General features: G+C 41.3%; 1 pseudogene; it reads left to right on the plus strand.

Moving 5' to 3' along the window:
• Positions 1 to 124: 124 nt before the first annotated feature.
• LOC133052166 (neuronal membrane glycoprotein M6-b-like) lies at positions 125 to 27,315 on the plus strand (annotated as a pseudogene).
• The last annotated feature ends 23 nt before the right edge of the window (positions 27,316 to 27,338 follow it).

Below are 27,338 nucleotides of genomic sequence, written 5' to 3' on the forward strand. Positions count from 1 at the left end.
TCCGTCTGGTCAAGGCTATGGTTTTTCCAGTGGTCATGTATGGATGTGAGAGTTGGATTGTGAAGAAAGCTGAGCTCCGAAAAATTGACGCTTTTGAACTGTGGTGTTGGAGAAGACTCTTGAGAGTCCCTTGGACTGCAAGGACATCCAACCAGTCCATCCTAAAGTAGGTAAGTCCTGAGTGTTCATTGGAAGGACTGATGCTGAAGCTGAAACTCCAGTACTTTGGCCACCTCATGCGAAGAGTTGACTCATTGGAAAAGACTGTGATGCTGGGAGGGATTGCTGGCAGGAGGAGACAGGGACTGCAGAGGATGAGATGGCTGGATGGCATCACCAACTCGGTGGGCATGGGTTTGGGTAAACTCCGGGAGTTGGTGATGGAGAGGGAGGCCTGGCACGCTGCGACTCATGGGGTCGCAAAGAGTTGGACACAACTGAGCGACTGAACTGAACTGAACTACTTCCGCCTCCGCTGTTTCTTGAGCCTCAACCCCTTCCGCAGCTCCACCTATCAGCGCCTCATATAAAGCTTCAGATTCCATCCCCTTGGGTTCAACCCATTAAAAAAGGAACCTAATTCTTTGGGCAGGAAATGCAAACCTGGCTTGCGGTTGTGTTAATGGCCTCAGAACGAAAAATATGTAAGTAATGTTAAAAGCTATTGATACATACAAAAATGTTTAGGTGATATGAGTGTCTCTGCCTGAGTAGAACACTTTTTGGTCTGGGAAAATAAAGAGAAAATTATTTTTAAAGAAATAAAGATTTTTAATAAAATTTTAATAACTTTGACGTATAATGTGTAAAATTAAGCCGTGCAACATCATACTAAATTACGTATTCTGAAATGACTGCAGTTGTAGCAACAAATAGGACCTCTTCGCTTACGTAATCCGTTCTAATTAAATTGTCTGTTAGGAACTTTGATGATTGCCAATACAAAATTGTCTATATTCATTAGGCTGTAAATTAGATTTCTAGAACTTTTTTATTTGTTACTTGTTGACAGTTTAGATTTCTAGAACTTTTTTATTTGTTACTTGTTGACAGTTACTACCTTTTAAAAAATCTCCTAGTTGAGTTTTGCTGGAAAATAAGAGTTACCCAAGTAGAGAAGTTTGACAGTTGTAGATCAGCATAAGCCAAGACACTGCAGGCTGAAATACATAAAATTTACCTTTCCCAGGTGACATAGAGGTAAAGAATCCACCTGCCAATGCAGGACCTTCAAGAGATGAGGGTTCCATCCCTGGGTTGGGACAATTCCCTGGAGTAGGAAGTAACAACCCACTCCAATATTCTTGCCTGTGAAATCCCGTGGACAGAGGAGGCTGGTGGTGGACAGAGGTGGCATGGACCCCTAAGGAGTCAGGTGGGCCTGAGCACACAGATTTTGGCTATTAGGTTTACAGTGTTATTCCAGAACATGAGGTAATATAATAATAGATGTAGGCTGCACTGGGTTTTAGAGGAGGAACTCTTAAGTCACAATAAGATGCTTTAATTATGTTCTGTAAGCAGTGAAATTGCTGAAAGATTTTTTAAAAAGACTTAGTGTTGTGGAAAACAGGGAAGCCTGGAGTGCTGCAGTTTATGGGGTCACAAAGCCACAAACAAGATTGAGAAACTGAACTACAAATAAAGTATAGCCAAGTTGAGGATATGACAAGTTTTGAGGGTATGGAAAGCTCTGGGGAGTCAAGGATCAAAGCTTAGTACTTCAGAGGATATCACGAACTATCCAATGGTGGCCTTTGATCTCCACAATCTCTCATTCTTGATGAGGGGTCTGGAATTCCAGTGGCTGCCCAAAGGTAAGCTTGTTAACTTCTACCAATAAAGCTGTGACAGCTACTGCCTGGAGGCAGGAAGATGACCTGTGAGCCCCAGAATTTAGTATTGGAAAACATCCTGTAGCATAAGGAACATTTCCTAACTTTTGTGCAAGTCCTGTTTTTCAGCTGTGTGTCTTCCTGTTCTGTTGTTCAGTTATGTCTGAGTCTTTGCGACCCCGTGGACTGTAGCCTGCCAGGTTCCTCTGGCCATGGGATTTCCCAGGCAAGAATACTGGAGTGGATTGCCACTCCCTTTTCCAGGGTGTCTTCCTGACCCAGGGATTGAACCCATGTCTCCTACATTGGCTGACAGATTTTTTTGCCACTGAGCCACCAAGGAAGCCCACTCTCTGTTTCCACTGGTCTAAACTGTTTCAAGTGAAGGGCACATGTACTCTTATTGTCCCTTTACTATTTGTCACTTCCCTAACAGGGCACATTTTTCCTGACCCTAGGTAATAGGAAGTTCCACTATGAAGTACTTGTACCCTCTGCCTTTTCTTGCATATCAGAGGGTACAAGTGGACACAGGGAGGTCGCGTTTGGGATCAGTGAGAGGGATCCATTTTCAGGCCATTTTCTTTATCCCACCACCAAGTTATATAACAGCCAGACCATGTTACAGTATAATTTAACTTCTTTCTTTTTCAGGCCATCTACTTTTTTCAAATTTCCTGTTTTTAAATATATACTTAAGAGGTTTTTTGTTTCTCTGTTTTTTTTCTGGCTTGAAAGACGAGTCTCCCATATTGACCAACCTGCAAGTGAGAATACAATAGTTCTCCCAGAAATGGTTTTTGACATTCCAGAGATATTTGTTAGGAGATTTTAACATGAAGGGGTCCAAGGCATCCTCCAAATTTCCTTTGATCATAATGGGGTTGAAGCATCCTCTACTCTCCTGTTGATTTTTAACCAGACATCTCTGGTTGAAATTAATTCTTTAAACAAAATACTTCTTCATGTGGTGCTGCTACTGTTGTGAAATCTGGAGTCACAAAACACACCTCGGAGGACACTCAAGACAGTGGGAGTGGTCAGTACAATAGTGTATGGCCCTTTCCAGGTGGGGGTAACATCTGCTGTTTCCAATCCTTTATTCATACTAAATCTACTCGGGAGTATGGCTTTATCAGTTCAGTTCAGTTCAGTCGCTCAATCGTGTCCAAGTCTTGGCGACCCCATGAATCGCAGCACTCCAGGCCTCCCTGTCCATCACAAACTCCTGGAGTTTACTCAACTTGTGTCCATCGAGTCGGTGATGCCATCCAGCCATTTCATCCTCTGTCACCCCCTTCTCCTCCTGCCCCCAATCCCTCCCAGCATCACAGTCTTTTCTAATGAGTCAACTCTTTGCATGAGGTGGCCAAAGTATTGGAGTTTCAGTTTCAGCTTCCGATGAACACCCAGGACTGATCTCCTTTAGGGTGGACTGATTGGATCTCCTTGCAGTCCAAGGGACTCTCAACAGTCCTCTCCAACACCACAGTTCAAAGGCATCAATTTTTTGGCGCTCAGCTTTCTTCACAATCCAACTCTCACATCCATACATGACCACTGGAAAAACCATAGCCTTGACCAGACAGACCTTTGTTGGCAAAATAATGTCTCTGCTTTTTAATATGCTATCTAGGTTGGTCATAACTTTCCTTCCAGGGAGTAAGCGTCTTTTAATTTCATGGCTGCAATCACCATCTGCAGTGATTTTTGAGCCCCCCAAAATAAAGTCTGACACGGTTTCCACTGTCTCCTCATCTATTTCCCATGAAGTGATGGGACCAGATGCCATGGGACCAGATCTTAGTTTTCTGAATGTTGAGCTTTAAGCCAACTTTTTCACTCTCCTCTTTCACTTTCATCAAGAGGCTTTTTAGTTCCTCTTCACTTTCTGCCGTAAGGGTGGTATCATCTGCATATCTGAGGTTATTGATATTTCTTCTAGCAATCTTGATTCCAGCTTGTGCTTCTTCCAGCAGTATCTAAAGAAACGGGAATTCTTGAACATAACAGGTGATATCATGTATTACCTTCCCCAACTGTTCCAGCTGCTGCAACACTTCCATCCCTTCCATCCCTCCTCTTTGTAATAAATTTACCTTTACTTCCTGAATAAGTGGGGGAGGCCTCCGCAACATTATCTCATGGGGAGGGAGAATACCCATGCGACCAGTGATGGGGTGGGTAGAGGGTGGGAGGTGATCATTCTGATACTGATTAACACTAAAGCAGCATGTCTATCCAGGGGGTGTCAGTTTCTTGCACCAGTTTTGCCAAAGTCACCTTGATGGTCTGGTTCATTTTCTCAACCATTCCTGAACTTTGAGGCCTATACACTATATGTAGTTTCCGTTTAATATTTACTGCTTTGCAAACCAGTTGGAATAATTCAGCCAGAAATGCGGGCCCATTATCTGATCCTACACTCAGAGGGAACCCAAACAGGACAATCTCTCTCAGCAAGAATTGGGCCACTTCCTTCACTTTTTCAGTCTTCATGGGGTAAGCTTCTACCTATCCTATAAAAGTACATTCCATCACCAGCAAATACTTGTATCCTCAGCATGGCTTTACCTCACTGAAGTCCACTTCTAGATGTTCAAATGGAGCAGCCCCCTTACATTGTATTACAGGAGGTGCTGTCTCCTTTGGGGCTTGGTTATTCTTAGCACAGGTTACACATTGGTGGCTTCCATCTGCACACAAGCCTGTTAGACCTGGTGTGACAAAATAGTGGGCAAAAATCTCACAAGTCTTTGTTTTTCCTAATGGGTGGATTGATGGAAATATGTAACCAGTTGAAATGCCAAGTTAGAGAGGACAGATTCTCCCATCTGAGAGTTTGCATCATCCATCCTCCTACAGTGTTTCTTTTTTTTTTTTTCCCACAGTGTTTCTTGCTCAGTTCATGCCCAGGTGATTTTTTCCTTGTCATAGACGTGGCCGGTTGGTAGGCTAGACACCATAGGTGTCACTGTAAGTTTGGTTGCTGTATTATGTTGGGTGGCTGCTTGGTCAGCCATACAGTTCCCTTTTGCCTGAAGTGTGTCCACCCTCTGGTGGCCTCTACAGTGCATTACTGCCACTGCAGCAGGTTCCCATGCTGCTTCCAACAGCAGCAGAATTTCCTCTTTATTTTTTATTTCTTTGCCAGATGTAAATAACCCCCTTACTTTATATATGGCTCCATGTAAGGTAGCAAAGACATACTGTGAATCAGTATATTTACCCTCTTACCTTCAGCCAATTTTAGTGCTTGTATAAGTGCCCAGAGCTCTGCTTGTTGATCTGACCAATGTGTGGGGAGCTGTCCTGCCTTGAGGGTTGTATCTGTTGCAGTTACCACATATCCAGTTTTTCCTGTTTCAAGTAGCTGGTCCCATCTGTGTAGTAAGTGTCATCTGGTTGACTTTAAAGAGACATCTCTAAGGTCCAGATGGCTAGAGTAGACTGCCTCTAGCATCTCCTCACAGTCATGCCTGGGAGGGCCTTGCCTCACCTGCAAATAAGTCGCTGGGAGCCTGACAGGATTCCACCTCTATTCGGGGATTTTCACGTAAAAGTCCTTGATAATGTAACATCTGAGAAGTGGAAAGGCTGGATCCTGTAGCCTCTGGATGGCGTCCATGTCTGAGAGCAGTGGCAGCTGTCACCAGCCTCTTGGGTAATGTGCACAGGTCAGTGCCATGAGCCTATTCTCTGTGCCAGCACCCCAAGTGCTACTTGTTCTTTCTCATGGATGTACAGAGTGAAAGGTTTGGTCAAATCAGGGAGGCCTAACGCAGGGGCCTCTGTCATGGCTCTCTTTAATTGTGCAAAAGCATGATTCTGTTCTGGTCTCCAAGTTAGAGAGTCATTTCAGGGCCCATAGTGGCGGCATATAAGGGTTTAGCTATTTGTGACAAGCCAGATATCCAAATCTGGCAGGAACCCATGGCTCCCCAAAATTTTCTCACTTCCCTTTTGGTAGTAGGCTGGCTTATCCAATTGATTACTTGTTTTTGTTCTAAGCCTAGAGCATGCCTCCTCTCCTTTATAACAAATCCTAAGTACTTTACCTCAATCTGGCAGATTTGGACCTTTTTTCTTGACACCTTATATCTGGCCTATTCCAACAGGCCCAGGAAAGTCTTAGTTCCTTCCCAGCACTGAGTATGAGACTCTGCCGTAAGGAGTAGGTCATCCACATTTTGCAGCATTTTGACACTTGGTAGCATCCGGTGGGAAGGAGAGGAGGTCTGTTGCTAGAGCTTCCTCAAATATAGTAGGGAAATTTTTAAATCCTTGTGGTAGTTGATTCCACATCATCTGGATCTTTCAACCCATTTCAAGGTCCTTCCATTCTAAAACAAAAATCCTCCAATTAGTCAATTGGAGCCACTCTTATACAAAAGAAAGCATCTTTCAAGTCCAAACAAGTGAAATACTGGGCATTAGGAGGTATTACGCTTAGTAAGGTATTGGAATTAGGGACAGTTGAGTGTAAGGTCACCATCATCTCATTTGCTAACCTTGGGTCCTGAATTGGCTGATAATCTTTTTGCTTATCCTTCTTTTGCAGCTTCCCTAGTGGCTCAGATGGTAAAGTATCTGCCTGCAATACGGGAGACTCGGGTTCGATCCCTGGGTTAGGAAGATCCCCTGGAGAAGGAAATGGCAGCCTGTTCCAGTTCTCATCCTTCTTTCCTGGGAGGGTTAGGGTGTTCGTGGAGAGAGGCATTCCACCAATATGTCTGCCTGCTTCAGCCTATCAATGTGAAGCTTGATTCCCTCCCTGGCAGCCAGAAGTATAGGATTTTTTTTTTCCTTATGGGCTCGGCCTGTGCCTTTAAGTCTGTTACCACCAGAGGGTGGTTTTTCGCAAGTCCAGGGGTTTATTTTCACACCATACTTCAGGAAACAGCTTTGTTAACACTTTGTGGGTGACTGATAGAGCTTCCATTCATCTTCCCTCGGTATTGTCACAGACAGAAGGAAAGTTTCTGTTCCCACCTGTAATTTTGTGAAAAGGATATTTGAGCTCCCAGTTTAGTCAATAAGTCTCTTCCCAATAATGGGACTGGACATTCACGAACATACAAGAATTCATGCACAACTTGGTCCCTCCTATCTGGCATAACCTGGATTATAGAAAACCTGCTGTATCTTCCCTCTAGTTGCCCCAACAATTGTGATAGATTTGTGATAGTGATAGTCAAGGGGGCCAGTTGAGTTGTTACCACCAAAAACTCAGCTCCTATGCCCACCATAAAGTCTATAGAACAGTCCCCCACTTCTAATGTCCCACAGGCTCCTATGGACCTTGTTCACTGGAACCTCAGCTACTCTATTCAGAGTCCATGCCAGCCATCCCAATCAGGGTGTCTGCCGGCTCAGAGGCCATTGGCTTAGTCTTGTTTAAGGGGCATTCATTTTTCCAGTGCCCAAACCCATGACATCTTGCACACTGGTCTTGCTGGAGGGATGTTCAGGGGCCTGGTGTCCTAGGGTTTCGCTGGGGTGGAGCAGCTGGCTGTTTATTGGGATCTGGAAAGCCCAGCACAGGGGCCAGGAGAGACATCTTTTGATAAGACTTTTTGTCATTTTCCTTTTGTTTTTACTCGGCCACCTTTATAGCCTCCTGGGCCCAATTGACAAACACCTGGTCAGCAATTTCTATCAGCTGGGTGGTGGTAAGAGCTGAGAATCCCTCCATTTTTTTTTTTTTTTTTTTTTTTTGAGTTTTCTTCTAATGTTGGGATATGACTGGACCACAAAGGCAACATTTATAAGTCTTTGGTTCTCAGGGACCTCTGGATCAAAGTGGGTGTACTGTTGGAAGGCCTCACACACTCTCTCATAGAACTCTGTTCGAGTTTCATCTGTTTTTTGGATCATGGTGTTAGTCTTATGTTAGTGGGCTTGCGAGCCCCCCTTTTGAGGCCTTGTATTATAGCCCTCTTATATTTTTCCAAGGACTGCTTACCTTGGTCAGTTTTGAAGTCCCAATCTGGTCTTCTATCAGGAGTGGCTTCGTGGGTGCAAGTTTCAGGATCCAGCTGGCCCTCTGGTGCATTTTCCCAGCACCATTTTCATGTCTCTTTAAGGATCTGGGTCTTTCTTCTGTATTGAAGAGGGTGAGGAGAAGTTGGCCTATATCATCCCACACCATCCTGTGGATCCTAAAAATAGTCTCCATTAGGTGAATCATGCCCTGCAGTTTCTCAGAATAGGGAGTGTGCCTTTGCCAGTTTAAGAGATCTGTGGTAGAGAATGGCTGAAAGTAAAGAGAAGTGGGGCCAGGATGGATGTGCCCATCTGGCACCATCTGTGGTGCTGCCTGGACCTCACTGAGAGGCATTTGCAAAACCCCTTTTTCCTGCGGCTTCTATGTGGACCTCAGTTGTTTCCAAACACTTGGTTCCCGGCTCTTTTCTCCTTCTAGAGTGGGGAGGGGAGGATATAATGCCAGCACAGTCACTCCTATTGTCCCTGGTGGTACAGTAGCAGGGAGGGAAGCCTCCTCCACTGAGGAAGGTGGGAGAGGAAAATCTTCTTCTTCTCCTATTTCCTCTCCCTATTCTGAGGGCCTCCTCCGTGTTCTCCAATGTGGGGGAGGAAGCAGGAGTTCTTCTGGATCACTACATTCTTTCTTTGGCTTTTATTGCTGGGGCTTTGCCTGAGCCAGCAGAATCTTGCTTTCCTGTCTTCTAAGATAACATACCCGTACCCAGGGGGGTGAGTTTTGCACAATCAATAGCTATGAGTCGATGTACAGTAACTGATCTGGGTGTCTGGCTGCCTGGTTACCTCAGAGTACACAGTCCAAATTATGTTCAGTTCTAGGGTTCCTTCTGAGGGCCATCCTACCCCAAAGGATGGCCAGTCTATCTCGCAGAAGGTCCTAAGCTTGTTTGCAATTAACTATACCATAGTCTCCTCCAAAGCCCTTTCTGAAGTTTTTAATCAGACATTTAAGAACGGTTAACTTGGATTTTCTGCCACCCATCCTGCTTTTACTTTCCTTCTATCACTTACAGCAAGTCCAACTTCTATTTTGTCAGTCCTTTGCCGGGGTCTTATATCCCAGCCACCACCGATGTCTCCCCTCAAAGGAGCAAGACGACTGCCACTTTACCTCAGGCATGCTGCTGCTGCTGCTAAGTCGTTTCAGTTGTGTCTGACTCTGTGCAAGCCCATAGATGGCAGCCCACTAGGCTCCGCCGTCCCTGGGATTCTCCATTCAAGAACACTCGAGTGGGTTGCCATTTCCTTCTCCAATGCATGAAAGTGGAAAGTGAAGTTGCTCAACTGTGTCTGTCTCTCAGTGACCCCAAGGACTGCAGCCTACCAGGCTTCTCCATCCATGGGATTTTCCAGACGAGAGAACTGGACTGGGTTGCCATTGCCTTCTCCATGAGTTTGTCCTATTTTCTTTCATTATTTTTTCCTTTTTTCCTCTCTGCTTTATTTGTTTCCACCATTCTATCTTCCACCTCACTTATCCTGTCTTCTGCTTCAGTTATTCTACTGTTGGTTCCCTCCAGAGTGTTTTTTATCTCAGTTATTACATTATTCATTATTAATTTATTCTTCTTTATTTCTTCTAGGTCCTTGTTGAACACTTCTTACATCTTTTCAATTCTTGATGCTAGTCTATATTTCTGTAACTCCATTTTACTTTCAAGATTTTGGATCATCTTTACTATCACTATTCTGAATTCTTTTTCAGGTAGCCTCCCTATCTCCTCCTCTTTTGTTTGTTTGGTTTGGTTATTTATCATGTTCCTTTACCTGCTGAATATTTCTCTGCCTTTTCATTTTGTTTAGTTTGCTGTGTTTGGGGTGCCCCTTCTGCATGCTGGAAGTTCGTGGTTCCTCTTTAGTGTGGAGCCTGCTCCCTATAGTTGGGCTTGGCCTAGTGGCTTGTTAAGCTTTCCTTGTTGGGGGAGCATGCATCTGTGTTCCAGTGGGTTGAGCTGAATCTTTTCTCTGGAGTTCAGTGAAGTGTCCAGTAATGAGTTTTGGGGTGTCTATGCATTTGGCATTTCTTTGAACAGCCTGTCTTTTAATGTGTTCTTGCTTTGTCGGAGAATTAGCTTGGTATGTCTTGCAGTGGAACCTGTTGGCTCCTGGGTGGAGCTTGATTTCAGTGTACATTTGGAGGCTTTGGGTTGAGCTCTTATCTATTAATATTCTCTGGAATCAGGAGTTCTCTGAAGTTCTCAAGTTTTGCAGTCAAGCCTCCTGCCTCTGGTTTTCAGTCCTTCTCTTACAGGCTCGTTCATCCTTACAGCACAGATGATAAAACATCTAGGTTAATGGTGAAACAATTCTCCACAGAAAGGGACCACGAAAGATTCACAGAGTTACATAGAGAAGAGAAGTGGCAGGAGGGAGATAGAGGTGGCCAGGAGGAGAAAAGGGGATGTCAAAAGTAGAAACAGCGATCTAGCCGGTAATGAGTTCACTCAGTGCTCTCCACAATCCAGAACACCCAGAGTAATTCACAGAGTTACACAGAAAACAGAAGAGGAAGGAGGGAGATAGGTGTAACCTGGTGGAGAAAAGGGAGAGTCAAAAAGGGAGTTAGTAATCAAGCCAGGAGTCATATCCCTAAGTGAAAATGGGTACTGAAGATTAGATTCTTAAAGGTATAAAACTGAAATCAAATATCAAAAAACAAAGATTAAAAATCTAGAATAGAGGTTAGACTCTAAAAAATACAATATAAAAAATACAAAACAAAATCAATCTCAAAAATTAAAAATATATATGTATGAAATTTGCTTTAAAAATAGGGTCTTTTTTTGCAAGGTAATAGTAGGTTATAAGAATAAAAATTAAAGCAGTAATAAAGAACTTAGTTTTTTAAAGAGAATTAAAAAGTGATAATAGTAAAAATTCATCTAGGAATTTCTCTGGAGTTATTGTGGGCAGTATAGGGTCAGTTCAGTTTCAGATAGTTCCCTGTTCCAGATTGTACTTGTTCTGAAGGTCTATAGGTCCCCTGCAATGCACATTGTTAACTACAGTTTTAATCTGTTGCACCTGTCACTTTCAGAATGGTTCCCTCTTCTTTGTTTATTTTGCCTTCTGTTTGCAAGTCTCTTCAGTGTCTAATTTCCACCCTGACACAAGGGAGCCAAGGTGACCACTTATTTAGCCTCACTTGTCCTGTTGCTTTGTGGGGAGGCAGGGACATTGCAATTATCGCTGGAGTGTTTGGGGAGTATGTGCAGTGTATGAACCACCCTGGGTTTGCCACAGCCCAAGGTGGGTCTACACTGGGTCTACACTGCTTCCTGGGTCTACAGTGCTCAGACTCCAGGGTGCTCTGCAGGGGGCACTGTCCCAAATGGGCCCTGACTTTCTTGCACTTTCCAGGTGTAGGCTGCTGTGGTTCTCAGTTACTCCGCAAGGGCACAGACCCAGTTGGGAATTTGTTTTGTAACCTTCCAAGATCCAAGCAGCTCAGGCAACCAGGTGCTTAGCAAGTGCACTGTCCCTGGTCGGTTGTGCGTCTTAATAATTTCACCTGTCCTGGCTGCTTGATTTCCTGGGTGTGCCATGAGAACACTGTCTCAGGTGTGCCATGTGTCTCCTCTGGGCAGCTGATCTTGGGCTGCTACTGTCCTCGTGGATGTCAACCACCCAGGATCCCAGGAAGTCATGGTTGGCAACTGGGAACCTGCTCACAGTTTGCTGGAAGATGCCATCTCTGGGTCTGAAATTGCAGTAGCCCCTTGCCTTCCTGCTCTGGCTTTCACATGCCTGCCTCTCTGCCTCTGGAAGTGGAGGGACCAATATGCAGCTAGCTAGCTTTCCTTTGGTATTTTCTCAATACTTTGTTCTCTGAACACTCCAGGCTGTGGGTTAGAGCCTTTCCAGGGAAAGTTTTTTTTTTTTGTCTCTCTGGAAATCCCACAGTTTAGGTTGCTATCTCGTTTGCTCCCTCAGATTATCCTCAGGACATTCAGGCCTGATTTCTGGGGCCGGTGATGCAGCCTGCACCTCCCTGCCCTGCTCCTGCTTGCTGGTGGTGGACACGAACATCTGGGCTACTGGTAGTTGTGGTTAAGGCCTAGTCTGTGGGTTTTGTTTTTTTTTTTTCCTCCCAATTATGTTGCCTCTGAGATTACAAAACTCCTCACAGAGCTGCCTGAGAGAGGGTTTCCTACTGTGTGGAAACTTCTCATTCACAACTCCCTCTGCAGGGCAGGTCTCCAACCATAAATCTTTTGTCTCTCTTTCTGTCTTTTATAATTTGTCCTACCTCCTTTCAGAAAGAATGGGCTCCCTTTCTGGGTGCCTGGTGACATCTGCCACCATTCAGAGTTGATTTGTGGAACTTGCTCATCATTCAAATGATCTTTTGATGAATTTGTGGGGGAGAAAATGTACTCCCAGCCTTATTCCTCTGCCATCTTCGGACCACTCCCAAGAACTTCTAGAAGTGGATTTTAAGTGTCACCCCCTCACAGTATTTTTTCCTCTGCAAAAAAACTACAGTGTACAAAGTACTCTAGACAGAAGTGGGAATAGAAAGCAATATGAATCTGTGTCCCTACCTAGGCAATAATTATATTCGCTGAATCCCTCTGATGTAACTATTTTAGAGCTCTGGATCCTATTTAAGGAATACAGTTGGCAGAGGAAAGCTTGATTAATTAATTTTGTTCAATTTCAGCATTATCACGGTAGGAACTGCCCATTTTCCAAGCTTAGCCTCATGGCAATAGTTCTACATCAGTTCCTGGAGCAGCTTGCGTAACAGTTTGGGAAACCAGAATATGCAAAAATAATCTTGTCTGTATTTGTGTTCTACTTATGAATTACAAACACACTTTCTTTCATTGTTCTAACTCGCTCTCACTCTGGCTCATCATTTTCCATTCCTTTGCTTCAACTTTCTCTTTTCCCTTTCTGGAAGCTAGCACTGAAGTACAGGATATTCAAAACCAAAACATATATGAGAGAAATTAGAAAGTAATTGAACCTGCCCAGGGAAACACACAGGATCAGGAAAGTCATGAAAGTATCTTAACTTTACACTCTGAGCTTTCCTTAGCACTGATATCCTATGAGGGATATGGATGTTTAAGGAGTAGTTTTGGGTATTACTGATGTTAAATTGGTAGAAATTCTAATTATAGTAATGTAGTTTTCATATGTTAAATGTATTCTTTTTGGTTACCACAATGAAATTAACACTATACACAAAAAGAGTTAGAATGTTCCACTACAAAAATTAACTGAACACAATAGAAGACAGTAATATAAGAAATAAGAGACAAAACACCTATAAGGTTTACATACAGAAAAAATACAAAATGAACAAAGTCACTCCTTAGCAGTTTTACTTGAAATATAAATGAATTAAACTCTACAGTTAAAACTGAGTCTGAAAAAATGGGTAAAACAACATGATCAACTAAATGTGGTCTACAAGAGACTCATTTTAAATCCAAAGATAGAATGAAAGTGAAGGAGAAGGGGAGGTAATGTTCCATGCAAAGAGTAACCAAAAAACCATGGAAAGAGCAGGAGTGGCTACATGAACATTATGCAAAGTAATCGTTAAATCTGAACAGTTTAAAAGAGATGAAAATGGTATTATTATATACTGATGAAAGATTCAAGACACTGAGAAGATAAAACAATTATATACATTACTTAGCAATACCAACAATAGATAATCATGTATGAAATAAAACTAGACAAACTTGAAAGGAGAAACAGACATTTCTACAACCCAAAACAGATAGTAAGGAAACAGAAGAATAAAATAACAATAATTCAACTGAGCTACAAGAGATATGAAAGACATTTTACCCAACAAGAGAATAAACAGTCTTCTCAAGTGCTCATGGACATATTCCAGGGTGGATCATATACTAGACCACAAATTAAGCATTAATGGAAAGATACATTATCATACATATCCAACTCCAACAAAATGAATTTAGATACCAATAATGAATGGAAAATTAAGAAATTTAGCACAATTAACTTAATGCAATAACAACACAGTTTGTTTTTTTGTTTTTTGGTTTTTTTTGAACAACACGGTTTTTAACAACAAAATGATCAAGGAAGAAATCACAAGGAAAATTTAGACAAAAATGAAAACATACTAAAACTTATCAGATGCAGTGATAGGGAAGAAATTAAAAACTTCAAATTCTTATGCAAACAAGTATTTGTCTCAAATTGACAACCTAATTTTATAACCTAAGGAATTAGAAAAAAAAAAAAGAATAAACTAAACTCAAAACTAGCAGAAGGAAGGAAGTCATAAGGACTAATGATCATAAATAGAACTATAAGATGGAAAAATTATAGAAGAATCAATGTACTAAAAGTTGGTTCTTTGAAAACATTAATACAATTGACAAACTTTTAGGTAAATGAACTAAAAGAACAGAGGGACTCTTTCTAGGACAAATTCCTAGAAACACAAGATTAACCAGGGTTAAACCAAAAGAAAAAGAATTCTTGAACATACTTATAATCAGTAAGGAGATTGAATCTGTAATAAAGATCTCTTAAAAAAGAAAAGCCCTTAATGAATCAGCAAGATGGTGGAGGAGTATATGGATTGGAGTACTTTTGTTCCCACAGATTTATCAGGAATACATCTTAAGACACAGAAGATCTTGGAGAACAGCAGCTGAGAGCAGGCAGGAGTCCCTGACCACCAGAAAGGAATGTATAGATCCACACAAAACTTAGAAGAATGAAAGAAGGAAGGGAAAAAGAGGAGAGTGAGTAGAACTGGACCTACACCCCAGGGGTATGTGAACTGAAGCAAGTGTGAGATCTCCACATAGGACTAATAATTTGAGACAGAGGGGAGGAAGCTGAGGCTGTTGAGGGAGTGAAGCAGCTGATCTATGAGAGTCTGAATGGAGTGATAATCACACGAACAATCCATGGCATAGCCCTGCATGCCCCAGTGAGGGACACTAGTCCCTGGGAATCTGCAACAGCTGGGAACTGGACCGTAGGGATTGGAGAACAATCACATGGTAAGGTCTGCTGTTGACTGTGGGGAAATGGCCTGCAGGGATATGAGATCACAGTAGGAAATGCCTTTGGAGGACAGACGAACAGCCATGGAGGCAGGGCAACACTGCTGAGTCATGTGCAAGGGTGGAACCTTCACTGTAACTTCTTTCTCTCTCCAACAATAGAGAAGGACCCCAGCCAGAGGGGCCTTTGACCACCTGCTGTGCTGAGCAATAGAGATGGAAAACCAAGGAGGCTGTTTCAGTAAAAAGAACCCTTTTCAAACTAATCTTCTGTGCCTGTGGTCACTGGTTCTGCTGCATCCCTGGCACCACTGAGGTCACCGCCCAACACCTAGCCCTCACTTGGACAGACCCAAGTCCTCCAGGGCAGCCTCAGGAGCAAACCCCAGTGGACAAACCACATGCAGAGGTGGAGATAAAACCACAGTTGAACCCTAAGGGCAGGGTGGTTAATGAAGAGGATCAAAAACCTTTCCACCAGCTGTACAAGCTGCACATTAAATTCACATGATCAACTACACAGACGCTGTCTCTATGGAATACATGAAAGAACAAGTGAGAGTTCCCACAGAGGAAAACACATTGCTCTGGCAGTTTTAAGAACACACAGGAATAGGGTCAGATTAGAGTGTGACAGTCCCAACAGCAGGTCCAGAGACCCATCCTCCCCAGCATTGGAGAGCTTCTTGGAGAGATGGTGTGCTCTGGCTCATGGTGGGGACTAGGACATTGACAGCTGGGATCCTAGGAAGACATTTATTATTATTACTATGTATTAATTTGTTCTGTTGTTGGTTCTGGAGTGTTTTCCTTTTTTCTTTCCTTTATCCCCCCTCTGTTGTCATGGTTGTTGCTTTTATTATTAGCATTATTTCTATTTAGGCTGCTGGGAACTTTTTAAAAAATCCTACTTTTTCAATGTTTCTACTTTTACTTTAGCTTTCTATGGTTCTGGTTTGTTGTTGTTGTTGTTGTTGTTCTGTTTCTTGGTTTGGTTCACAACAATCACTCAGCTGTGTCTGATTTCTTACGACCCCCGTGGATTGTAGCAAGTCAGGCTCCCCTGTCCTTCACCACCTCCCAGAGTTTACTCAAACTCATGTATATTAAGTTGGTGATGCCATTTAACCATGTCATCTCTGCCATCCCCTTCTCCTCCTGACTTCAATCTTTTCCAACATCAGAGTCTTTTCCAATGAGTCAGTTCTTTGCATCAGGTGGCCAGAGTACTGGAGCTTAAACTTCAGCATCACTCCTTCCAGTGAATATTCAGGACTGATTTTGGACTGGTTATATCTCCTTGCATTCAAAGGGACTCTCTAAGCACCACAGTTCAAAGGCATCAATTCTGTTTTTATAGTTTTTCCTTAATATTCACAGATTTTTTCAATATATACTTCTCTTTAATTTTGCCTTTCTATTTTCACTATTTTTTTTGCTCCTCTTCTCTTTGCCTTATTCCTAACTTTTCTTTGCTTTATTTCTCACAAAGCTAGTGTAGATGATGGAATTCCAGCTGAGTTGTTTCACATCCTAAATGATGAGGCTGTTAAAGTACCGCACTCAATATGCCAGCACTTTGAAAACTCACCAGTAGCCACAGGACAGGAAAAGGTGTTTTCATTCCAATCCCAAAGAAGGGAAACACTAAAGAATATTCAGACTACCATATAATTGTACTCATTTCACATGCGAGTTAGGTAATACTAAAAATCCTTCAAATTAGGCTTCAGCAGTATATGAACTGAGAAATTCTAGATACAAAATCTGGATTTAGAAAGAGCAGAGGATCTATTGATCAAATTGCCAACTTCTATTGGACCACGGAAAAAGCAAAGGAATTACAAAAACACATCTACTTCTGCTTTATTGACTACACTAGTGCCTTTGACTGTGTGGATCATAACAAATGGTGGGAAATTGTTAAAGAGATGAGAATAACAAACCACCTTACCTGTCCTCTGAGAAGCATGAATGCAGGTCAAGAAGCTGTAGTTAGAACTGGATGTGGAACATGGACTGGTTCAAAATTAGGAAATGAATACATCAAGTCTGTATATTTTCACCATGCTTATTTAACATACATGCAGAGTACATCATGCAAAATGTCTGGATGGATGTATCACAAGCTGGAATATGGATTGTTGGGAGAAATAACAACCTCAGATATGCAGATGATGTCACTCTAATAGTCGAAAGCAAAAAGGAACTAAAGAGCCTCTTGATGAGGATGATGGAGGAGAGTGAAAAAAGCTGGCTTAACACTCAACATTCAAAAGACTAACATCATGGCATCCAGTCCCATCACTTCATGGCAAATAGAAGGGAGAAAAGTGGAAATGGTGGCAGGTTTACTGTTTTGGGACTCCAATATTACTACAGACAAAGCTAGTTGAGGTGATGGAATTCCAGTAGAGCTATTTCAAATCCTAAAAGATGATGTTGTTAAAGTGCTGCACTCAATATCCCAGCAAATTTGGAAAACTCAGCAGTGGCCACAGGACTGGAACAAGTCAATTTTCATTCCAATCCCGAAAAGAATATTCAAACTATAGCACAATTGCACTCATCTCACACACTAGCAAAGTAATGCTCGATATTCTCCGAGCCAGGCTTCAACAGTATGTGAACTGTGAACTTCCAGATATTCAAGCTGGATTTCGAAAAGGCAAAGGAACCAGGGATCAAATTGCCAACATCTGTTGGATCATCAAAAAAGTAACAGAGTTCCAGAAAAACATCTACTTTTGTTTTATTGACTATGCCAAAGCATTTGACTGTGTGAATCACAACAAAATGTGGGACATTTTTAAAGCAATTAGAATTCCAGACCATCTTACCTGCCTCCTGAGAAATCTGTATGCAGGTCAAGAACCAACAGTTAGAATTGGACATGGAACAGCAGACTGGTTCCAAATAGGGAAAGGAATACATCAAGGTTGTGTATTATCACCGTGCTTATTTAACTTATATGTAGAGTACATCAAGCAAAATGCCAGGTTGGATGAAGCATAAGTGGGAATCAAGATTGCTGGGAGAAATATCAATAACCTCAGATATGCAGATGATACCACCCTTGGGGCAGAAAGCAAAGAAGAACGAAAGAGCCTCTTGATGAAAGTGAAAGAGGACAGTGAAAAAGTTGGCTTAAAATCCAACATTCAGAAAGCTAAGATCATGGCTTCTGGTCCCATCACTTCATGGAAAATAAATGGAAACCATGGAAACAGTGGCAGACTTTATTTTGGGGGGCTCCAAAGTCACTACAGATGGTGACTGCAGCCATGAAATTAAAAGATGCAAAAAAAACCAAAAAACAAATAAAAGATGCTTGCTCCTTGTAAGAAAAGCTATTACCAACCTGGATAGCATATTTAAAGCAGAGATATTACTTTGCAGACAAAGCTCTGTATAGTCAAAGCTATTGTGTTTCCAGTAGTCACGTATGGATGTGAGAGTTGGACCATAGAGAAGGCTGAGTGCCGAAGAATTGGTGCTTTTGAAGTGTGGTGTTGGAGAAGACTCTTGAGACTCCCTTGGACTGTAAAGAAATCAAATCAGTCAATCCTAAAGGAAATCAACTTGAATATTCATTGGAACAATTAATGTTCAAGTGTCAATACTTTGGCTACCTGATGTGAAGAACTCATTGGGAGAGACCCTGATGCTGGGAAAGACTGAGCGTAGGAGGAGAAGGGGACAACAGAGGAAGAGATGGTTGGACGGAATCATTGAGTTGATGGACATGAGTTTGAGCAAACTCCAGGAGATAGTGAAGGACAGGGGTGACTGGAGTGGTGCAGTTCATGCAGTTGCAAAGAATCAGGCACAGCTTAGAGACTGAACAACAACAATCTTCACAGTCTTCACTACTGTATTTTTGTAGTAGTTTTGAAATCAGGAAGTATGAACCCTTTGCTTTTGCTCCTCTTTTTTCAGGATGTGTTTGCCTGTTATTCCAGGAGGTTCTCTGAGATTCCAAATAAATTTGAGAATGTGTTTTTCTATTTAAAAAAAAATTCAGATTTTCACACTGAGTACATTAAATGTTTATATCACTTTGGGTAAAAATGACAGCCTAATAGTATTATAACTTCAGTCCATGAACTTGATGTCTTTCCATTTATTTTATTCTTCAATTTCTTTCAGAAATGTTTTATAGTTTTCATCACATAAGTCTTTTATATACTTGGTTAACTTAATATTAAACATTTAAGTTACCTTTTGGATACCACTTTAATTGGAATTTTAACTTCATTTTCACATTGATTAGTGATTCATATAGAAGGTAATGTCTTTGCATCCCTGCCTCTTCACTAATTTAAGTTCTAGAAGTTTTGCTTGTGTGTTTGTGTGTGAGATCATAAAATTTATTTACACATAAGAGCATATCAAGTAAAACACAGATAACTTTACTTCTTATTTCTTAACTTAGATGCTTCTTATTTTTTATTCTTTCCTAATTGGTCTGTATAGGATTTCCACTGAAATGCTGAAAAGAAATGCTAAAAGCAAGCATCATCATCATAGAAGAAATACTTCATTTTCATCATTTATTATGAGTCTGATGTAGGTTTTTATTATCCTTGGTAGTTTCCTTCTAATCCTATTTGTTGAGTGTTTTATCATTGGACAATATTGACTGTTGTCAAATATGAGTCCTGGATAAATGACTGTAATTTGTCAACGTCTACATTCCCTTACATGTAGATGAATCTCATCTAATAAGTACGAAAAGTCCAACAAGGCCCTGCCCAAAGGAAACTTCTCCCTTGTCTGGGAAGGTTGCCCACCTTGGAAGAAGGGCCCAGGTTTTGGTAGTCTGGATAGGGATGCCTGCCTGCAGCACCATGGACTGCTGTCACAGGATGTCACCCACCCTCACGGCCTCCCTCCAGAGGCCAAAATCATCTGTTCACCAGGCCATGAATGTAACCACTTGAAATCTTCTTTTCACAGAATGCAACTGATGCATTATGTCATCTATGGAAGTGCCTCCTGTTTCTTCTTGTATGTGATCATTCTGCTGGCAGAAGGCTTCTATACCATAAGCTCAGTGAAAGAACTGTACAGGCAGATTAAAAAAAGTGCCTGTGCTGGGTGCATCAGTGGGATGGTGAGTAGAGATCCCCAGTGACTGACAGCCAGCCAGAGCCACAGCTCTGTGTGTTTCTATGTATGGAAAATTTGGTAAAAGCTCACTGACAGTGCATGAAGAGTCTATGATACAGGTAATGTTCATTCTGATTTAAAGTCAGGAACATGAAGAAAGCCTCAGCATATTATTGAGGATAAATTAAAATCAATGACTGGCAGTACTTAATTGTTTTGATTATTAATGTACAGATAAAAAAATTACTGAAGCTCTTTTGAAATGTTAACTTCCTATTAAGAAAAAAATAACTTTCATAACTATCATTTCTCTCCTTTGGTTTTAAATATGGACAAATTTGAATGTGACTTTTATGGTTATAAAGACTTCTATACACTATTAGAAATTGTCACAATGCTTCTGGATGTATTTATCAAGTACTTATTACAGCAGGCAGCTAGCACTTATCTCATCAGTGGCAGTGCAAGGATTTAAATTTAGACCTCTGTCATCAACAAGTATATGAACTAAGGCAGGCACTAAGAAATTACAATCTTTACATGAAATCTATTCCAGTACCCATTTGTTTATTTTTTTTTAACAGTTTATGAAGAAATAATGGTTCTTATATTTGAACATCTTTCACAGGGGCAACGGGGATGAAGTCTAATCATGAGAAAATCATACAAAGTAAATTTAAATGTTGTTGGCACATAGCTACATCCATTCAACAAGCTGTGGCACAAGTGGTAGTGAACTACTTTGGAGATCTGAACTAGGCTTCAGGGATGGGATAGAGGAACACAAATCAAAACACTGGGAAAGATGAACTCTTTATGGCTCTATACTTCAGTATGAGGTGAGAGAAAGGGAAGAATGCTAAGTCTCTGGATTAGGCAATGCATTTGAGGAGGAAAAAAGTGAAAAATGCAAGGATATATAAATGTATATACTAGTACACACTTGGACACAAAACCTTCCAAAGGACAAATAAGAGTCCTCATAAGACTGTCATTTGAGAAAAGTATATTGTTTAGAAGTATTTATGGAGATGAAATACCACCCTCATTTCTATCACTTCTTTATTGATCTGAAATTTTTCAATCCCAGAACCACAAATGGATCCTGAATTCACTTTGGCTTTTTAAGGTTCAGTTCAAAGAACAATGGAATCAATGAATATAAGGTTTTGGGAATTTCAGTTCAGTTCAGTTTAGTCGCTCAGTCGTGTCCGACTCTTTGCGACCCCATGCACTGCAGCACGCCAGGCCTCCCTGTCCATCACCAACTCCTGGAGTTTACTCAAACCCCTGTCCATCGAGTTGGTGATGCCATCCAGCCACCTCATCCTCTGTCGTCCCCTTCTCCACCTGCCCCCAATCCCTCCCAGCATCAGGGTCTTTTCCAATGAGTCAACTCTTCGCACGAGGTGGCCAAAGTACTGGAATTTCAGCTTCAGCATCAGCCCTTCCAATGAACACCCAGGACTGATCTCCTTTAGGATGGACTGGTTGGATCTCCTTGCAGTCCAAGGGACTCTCAAGAGTCATCTCCAACACCACAGTTCAAAAGCACCAAATCTTTGGCACTCAGGTTTATTCACAGTCCAACTCTCACATCCATAGCCATTATTTAAAAAGACAAGTAAGAGGCTACTATTCAATTAGAGGGAATCTGTTTTTTTCTGTGTTTGTGTGTGTGTGTGTGTGTGTGTGTGTGTGTGGCAAGGAGGAGCTGTTTTTTTCTAAAAAAGTGAAGAGTACATAATAATAAAAACCAAAAAAATCTTCCTGGCAACTTTTAGACAACTGTTTACCCCTGCTAACTTCTACTCATGAAGTAGTAAAAGTGAAAGGGATTAACTTCTGCAATGGCATAGATGCAAATCAGCAACTACCTGATGTTGAACATTTTAGATACTTGAATATTTGAACTTTTGCCTTATCATTCAGGGTTTGCTAATTAGTACAAGAAGCCAGTGCCAAAGCAGTGGGTGCTTCATTCTAAGCCAGATGGGAGGCCACGTGGGCCTTTTTGGAGCAGTTCTTATGCGGATTGTGGGGTGAGCAAATATGAAGCTTCTGTACCACAGTACAGGCTGGAAGACTATCCTCTATTCCACATAGACTGCATTTATCCTTTCTATATTTTATGGTCTATTTAAGGAAAGGTGTATTCTAGAAAATTGAAAAGCCACTGTTGTTTGGGGAAGAGCTGTATTATCTTCACTCATTTCTTCACTGGTTACCTGTACCTTGAACACTGTGCTTTTGTTGATATATCAAATGGATATTGAATGGGCTTTCATGGCAGCATGGTAGGAAGACTTAGGTGACTGATGAGAGCTGGAGCAACATGGTAAGAACTCTAACTTGTTTGAGTTAGGAAAGACTATAACTCTGCCCATCAGGGAGAACACAACTGCCCATCAGAATTCCTTACTGTCCCTACCCCTACCCTGCTCACTAGGGGAAGCAGATATGAATGCCCGGCTGCTGCTGCTGCTAAGTTGCTTCAGTCATGTCCAACTCTTTGTGACCCCATGGACTGCAGCCTACCGGGCTCCTCCATCCCTGGCATTTTCCAGACAAGAGTACTGGAGTGGATTGCCATTGCCTTCTCCATGAATGCCCTAGGGAGCTCTAACTACTGCAGGAAGGGAGGTCCACCAAAGAACTACCAGACATTTTCTAAGTGTATATGTCTTATTAGAAAGAAAGTAGTTTTGTTTTGAAGGGGAAGAAAAAGAAATCGTATAATGGAGTAGCCCAATTATAATTACTAGGGAGAAACAAACTATGAAGCTGCTGAAATCTGAGTTTCTCTGGTGTCTCAGTGGTAAAGAACCCACCTGGCAATGAAGGAGACAAAAGTTCAATCTCTGATCCAGGAAGATCCCATAGCCTTGAGGCAACTAAGTCCATGTACCACAACTAGTGAGCCTGTGCTCTAGATACCGTGCTTTGCAACAAGAAAAACCACGGCAATGAGACGCTCAAGCACCACACCTAGAGAGAAAAGGCTACATCTAGAGAAAAGGCTGTGCAACGCCAAAGACCCATCACAGCCAAAATAAATAAAATATTTTAAAAGAATCTACTGAAATTTGCTTTGGCATTTTAAAAAATTCACAAAGTTTGGAAAACTTGTGTTCTTGAAATAAAACAAAGTGAGTTGTTTCTACAGTTTCCTTAGGTGACCAAAAGGAGGCAACTGAGCGTGGCTGCAAGGTGAACCTCACATGATCTAGCCTTGGGTCTTTGCAGTTAAAAAAAAATAGCTAAACTTAACTGAACTCTAAGCCCTCAGCCATGCACTCTGTGGGTATGTATTCTGAGAATGTAAATGTACAATATGGTAGATATTTTCACTAGTTCTATGATCTTGGACAAGATAGATCATTTCTTGGGCCTTATGTCCTACTTAACTAAAAGAAGGACTTGAAAAGTCCCTTTAACTGGCTTGATTCTCCTACTGTCCCTATTTGGCACCAGCTTTGGGGATACTGTGGTCCAATCAATGCTCTGACTGCATCCCACAGGTTCAGTATTGGGAGAAATGCCCTATTATTTCTTCTGGGGGCTGTTCTTTGCCCTGGTTAGTGACTTTTTTTTTTTCCTTCTTGTCCTAGCTTATCTTCCTCACCTATGTGTTGGGAGTGGCCTGGCTAGGTGTGTTTGGTTTCTCGGCAGTGCCAGTGTTTATGTTCTAAAACATATGGTCCACTTGTGAAATCATCAATTCCCCTCAGACCAATGGAACAGCAGGGGTGGAGCAGATCTGCATGGACATCAGGCAATATGATAATTCTTGTGCAATCCCCTGAATCATTGGTATCCTCTGTGCATATTTTTGGGCCTTAATTATTACAGGAGCACCTAAGTATCTGAACCTGTTGCAGCCATTATATTGGAAGATTTTATACTGTTTCCCTTAATATGCTCTATTTTCTGGATGGAAATATGAGACTTTTAGTTTCTAAAGAATGTCATTCAAAATGTTACATTTTCAAATTTCAAAGTATTTGATAAAAACATTCTGTGACAAAAAAATATTTTATAATGCAGTTAACCACATGGATAATCACTAAAAGAACTGTGTATTTTCCCTCGATTTTCTCATTTTTATCTCATTCAACTTTCCAAACTAATTTTGCACACAGTGCATAATCCACTTAATTAGCATATTCAAACTGTTCCACTAATGTCTTTTAAAATGTTAATTTAACTTCATTTATACTAAAAAACACAACATAAAATCCAGCTGCATTTTAAACTCTTCAGAAAGCACTCTATCAATGTCAGATGTTGGAAATCTCTTCAGATACATTTTCTAATGAGTGGGCTCCTCACCATAGGCAACTAAGGTTGATTTGTTTTGACAGGACACAGAAAGCCAGGGTACCTCTTGTCCATCACTGCAGATTCCACTGTCCTTCTGAGTTAGAAACAAGGGGGAAAAGAGATTTTAATTAAAGCTGAAGTGGAAATAAATATTCTTTCAGAGTTTTTCTGGAGGGATGTGATTGTTCTCATTTTGATTCCTGCTTTTCCCAGGTGGCTTATCTTCATCATCTTATTTTATAGCATAATAGGGAGGTTATCGAAAACTACAAGTTGGATCAGTCTCTTCTCATAGAGGTCAAGGTTCAACAATGCTGTTCTTTATGAGGGATTAAAAACAAATATTCTACATTTTAATGTTGAAATTTTCATAAAAGAATTTCCAGACATTTATAATTCTACTAGTTCTTAAATATTAGGGAATTTTTTTTCACTACAACTTTTGGTCTTTGGTAACTAATTTAAATCTTCTATGTTCTTGAAATCTTCTATATTCTTTTAAATCTTCTATATTCTTGAAATCACAGTCTGGAGACTTATCATTTCTCATTTTCCTGAAAAATGAAAGTTACTCTTGGCCTATGATAAAAGATGGGAGGGACTACAGATTGTACATTTTAATCTTTTTTTCCTTATCTCCTGACAAAAGTATAATTTAAGCTAGTTTAATATTTAAGCACACACCTATTCATGAAACATATGCAATTATCTTTAGGTTGCAGGGAGAAAATAATGGCAGCCTAATGGGCAGTTGCCACTATAAATTATACTGAGAGACCAACTATACACTCCACATGGGTTTTCTTTTGAAAAGATTTCCAATAGGACTTTTAATCCAAAATATTTCAATTTTTAATGTATTTAAAATATTAAACATAATAAAATGCATTTTTGCATTTAAAAACAAATAGGTACAAAATACAAATACAAAAATTTATTTGTGATTCATAAACTACACTGTCAAATTTTCAAGATAGTTTCTGAGTTTATAGTCTCAATTTTGGTAGTTATCTCATGTGGACTAACAAAAACATCAAATCCCCTCTTTGATTTGGAAGATCACAGACCAAGACATACATGTGGAAATGTATTTTAACTCAGTATAATTTAATGGTCATATGAAGAGGAGTTTTATTGGGGGGGAGGTCATCTGGCAGTTGTTTAACTATTTGTAATTAATAGTTCCTAAATTCAGTGTAGAGAAAACTTAGCTTTGATAATCTGTTTTTACAGTTAGTCATTGAAAAAAAGCAGAAAGTTTTGGGGAGTGGGAGTTGGGGAGGAAGTCAATTTGTTTCCCCTTCTGGTGGAGTAGTTAACTTTGATCTTGACCAAACTTGGTCTTGTTGTCCAAATAAAACTTTTTATTGTTCCAAAAAGTTTCTTCTAAAGAGGGCAGATAACAACAGTTGTTGATGATGAGTATTTCATGTGATTGTGCTGTAATTTCCACTGAAAGAGGAGGCCCCGACGCGAACAGGGGTGCTGGAGTTTGTGTAAACATTATCCTTGTGCTAGGACTCGCTTCCTAGGAATCATCCCTTGGAATGCTTTCCCAGGAAGAATATGTGGCTCAGCCCTGGAAAACATCTGCAACACCAGAGAGGTAGGCCCCACTCCCTCAGTGGGTCCTAGACAACTACTGGGCACTTCAGGCTGAGGCAAAGGGTATTTCTAGGGAGAAAGACCACAAGAGGGCTCTGAGTCATCATTTTCCACCTAGACATTTCCCCTGCCTCACAGCTAAACCCACTGAGTGAAGGTCCTGAGCCATGAGACAGCTTTCTCTTTTGGCAATAATTGGAGAGTAAGCCCAATCATGCCAAGTCTGAATATATCTCGATTCTTCTTTTTCATATTCAGATAGTTTTTCAAACAGAATGTATGTCACACAGGACCAAGCCTTCAATGTGTGTACAACCAAATTTTTATGCACTGTCACTTAATCTTTTGTTTACAGGCTGAGTTGCTGGTATTACTTGGTCATCCTTAACGGGCAATAAATCCTGACCTTAATGGGCAATAAATCTACTATGGCTTAAAATCTCTTGGCCCTGAAATAGCCTTCAGGCATTGGCTTATGACTACTTATAAAAGCAGATTCTCAAAAAAAAAAAAAAAAAAAAGCAGATTCTCAAATGCTCTTGTGGAAGCTTGCATTTAAGAGGATCCTGATATGGTTTTGGAAGCAAGGAGCAACTGCTTCCAAAAATCAGGGCCCACCATCTACCTGCCTCTTGGTGTATATATCCATGATCTGGGCCGCAGGTGGCAGGCATGCAGGAGCAGTATAATATTCTGATCGTGGGGAGCAGCCCCAGGTCTGGGGTATTGGCCTGGGGTACAGCCTCTTGCCAAGTTCTGAAAGACCCCCAGGTAAGCCCATCATGTGCCTGGTCTTCAGAAATCAGCCATACAGAGGCAAAGGGAGCACACCCAGAATAGAGGAGGCCATCACTCCCCCGCAGAATGCTCGCCCTGGTGCCCGGTTCTCTCCTAGGTCTACACGTTCTATCACCTGTTCATCATGGCCTATGCCAGAGGTGGCACCATCGTCATTGCCCTGGTGAGTTCTGGCCCCCTTCCCTGCAGGCACTGTCCTAACAAATTTCCCTTCCAGCCAACACACCAGGGACTCAACTTTGGTTCAGGTGCCCTTGTAAACTTACCCCATGTCTAGCTTGTAGAAAAGACTTGCTGATCTTGGCATCTATGGTAGGTGATGAGATTCGGATTCTGGTGGGAAGAAGAGAGGGTATCACCACTGGAATATGTATTAACGAGGGCTAATACATGTTGCAGTTAGCCCTTAATTTCTGTTGTGATTATAAATGTGAAAAATGATACACCCTAGGCTCTGAGCTGGCACCATCCCACCCAAGTTTGAAGTGTCAGGGAAGTGGCCTGAACTGCCTGTGTCTTACTGTCATTGTTCTGTTATCTTCCACCAGGTGATCTACATGATGGCTATCACATATAACTATGTGATATTGATGTTTAATAGTCTGGAAGATTGCTGCACTAAGTTCTAATTTGCATAAGGCCAATAAGGAGC

The sequence above is a fragment of the Dama dama genome, chromosome X (genome assembly GCF_033118175.1).
Source record: "Dama dama isolate Ldn47 chromosome X, ASM3311817v1, whole genome shotgun sequence".
Classification (NCBI taxonomy): Eukaryota; Metazoa; Chordata; class Mammalia; order Artiodactyla; family Cervidae; genus Dama; species Dama dama.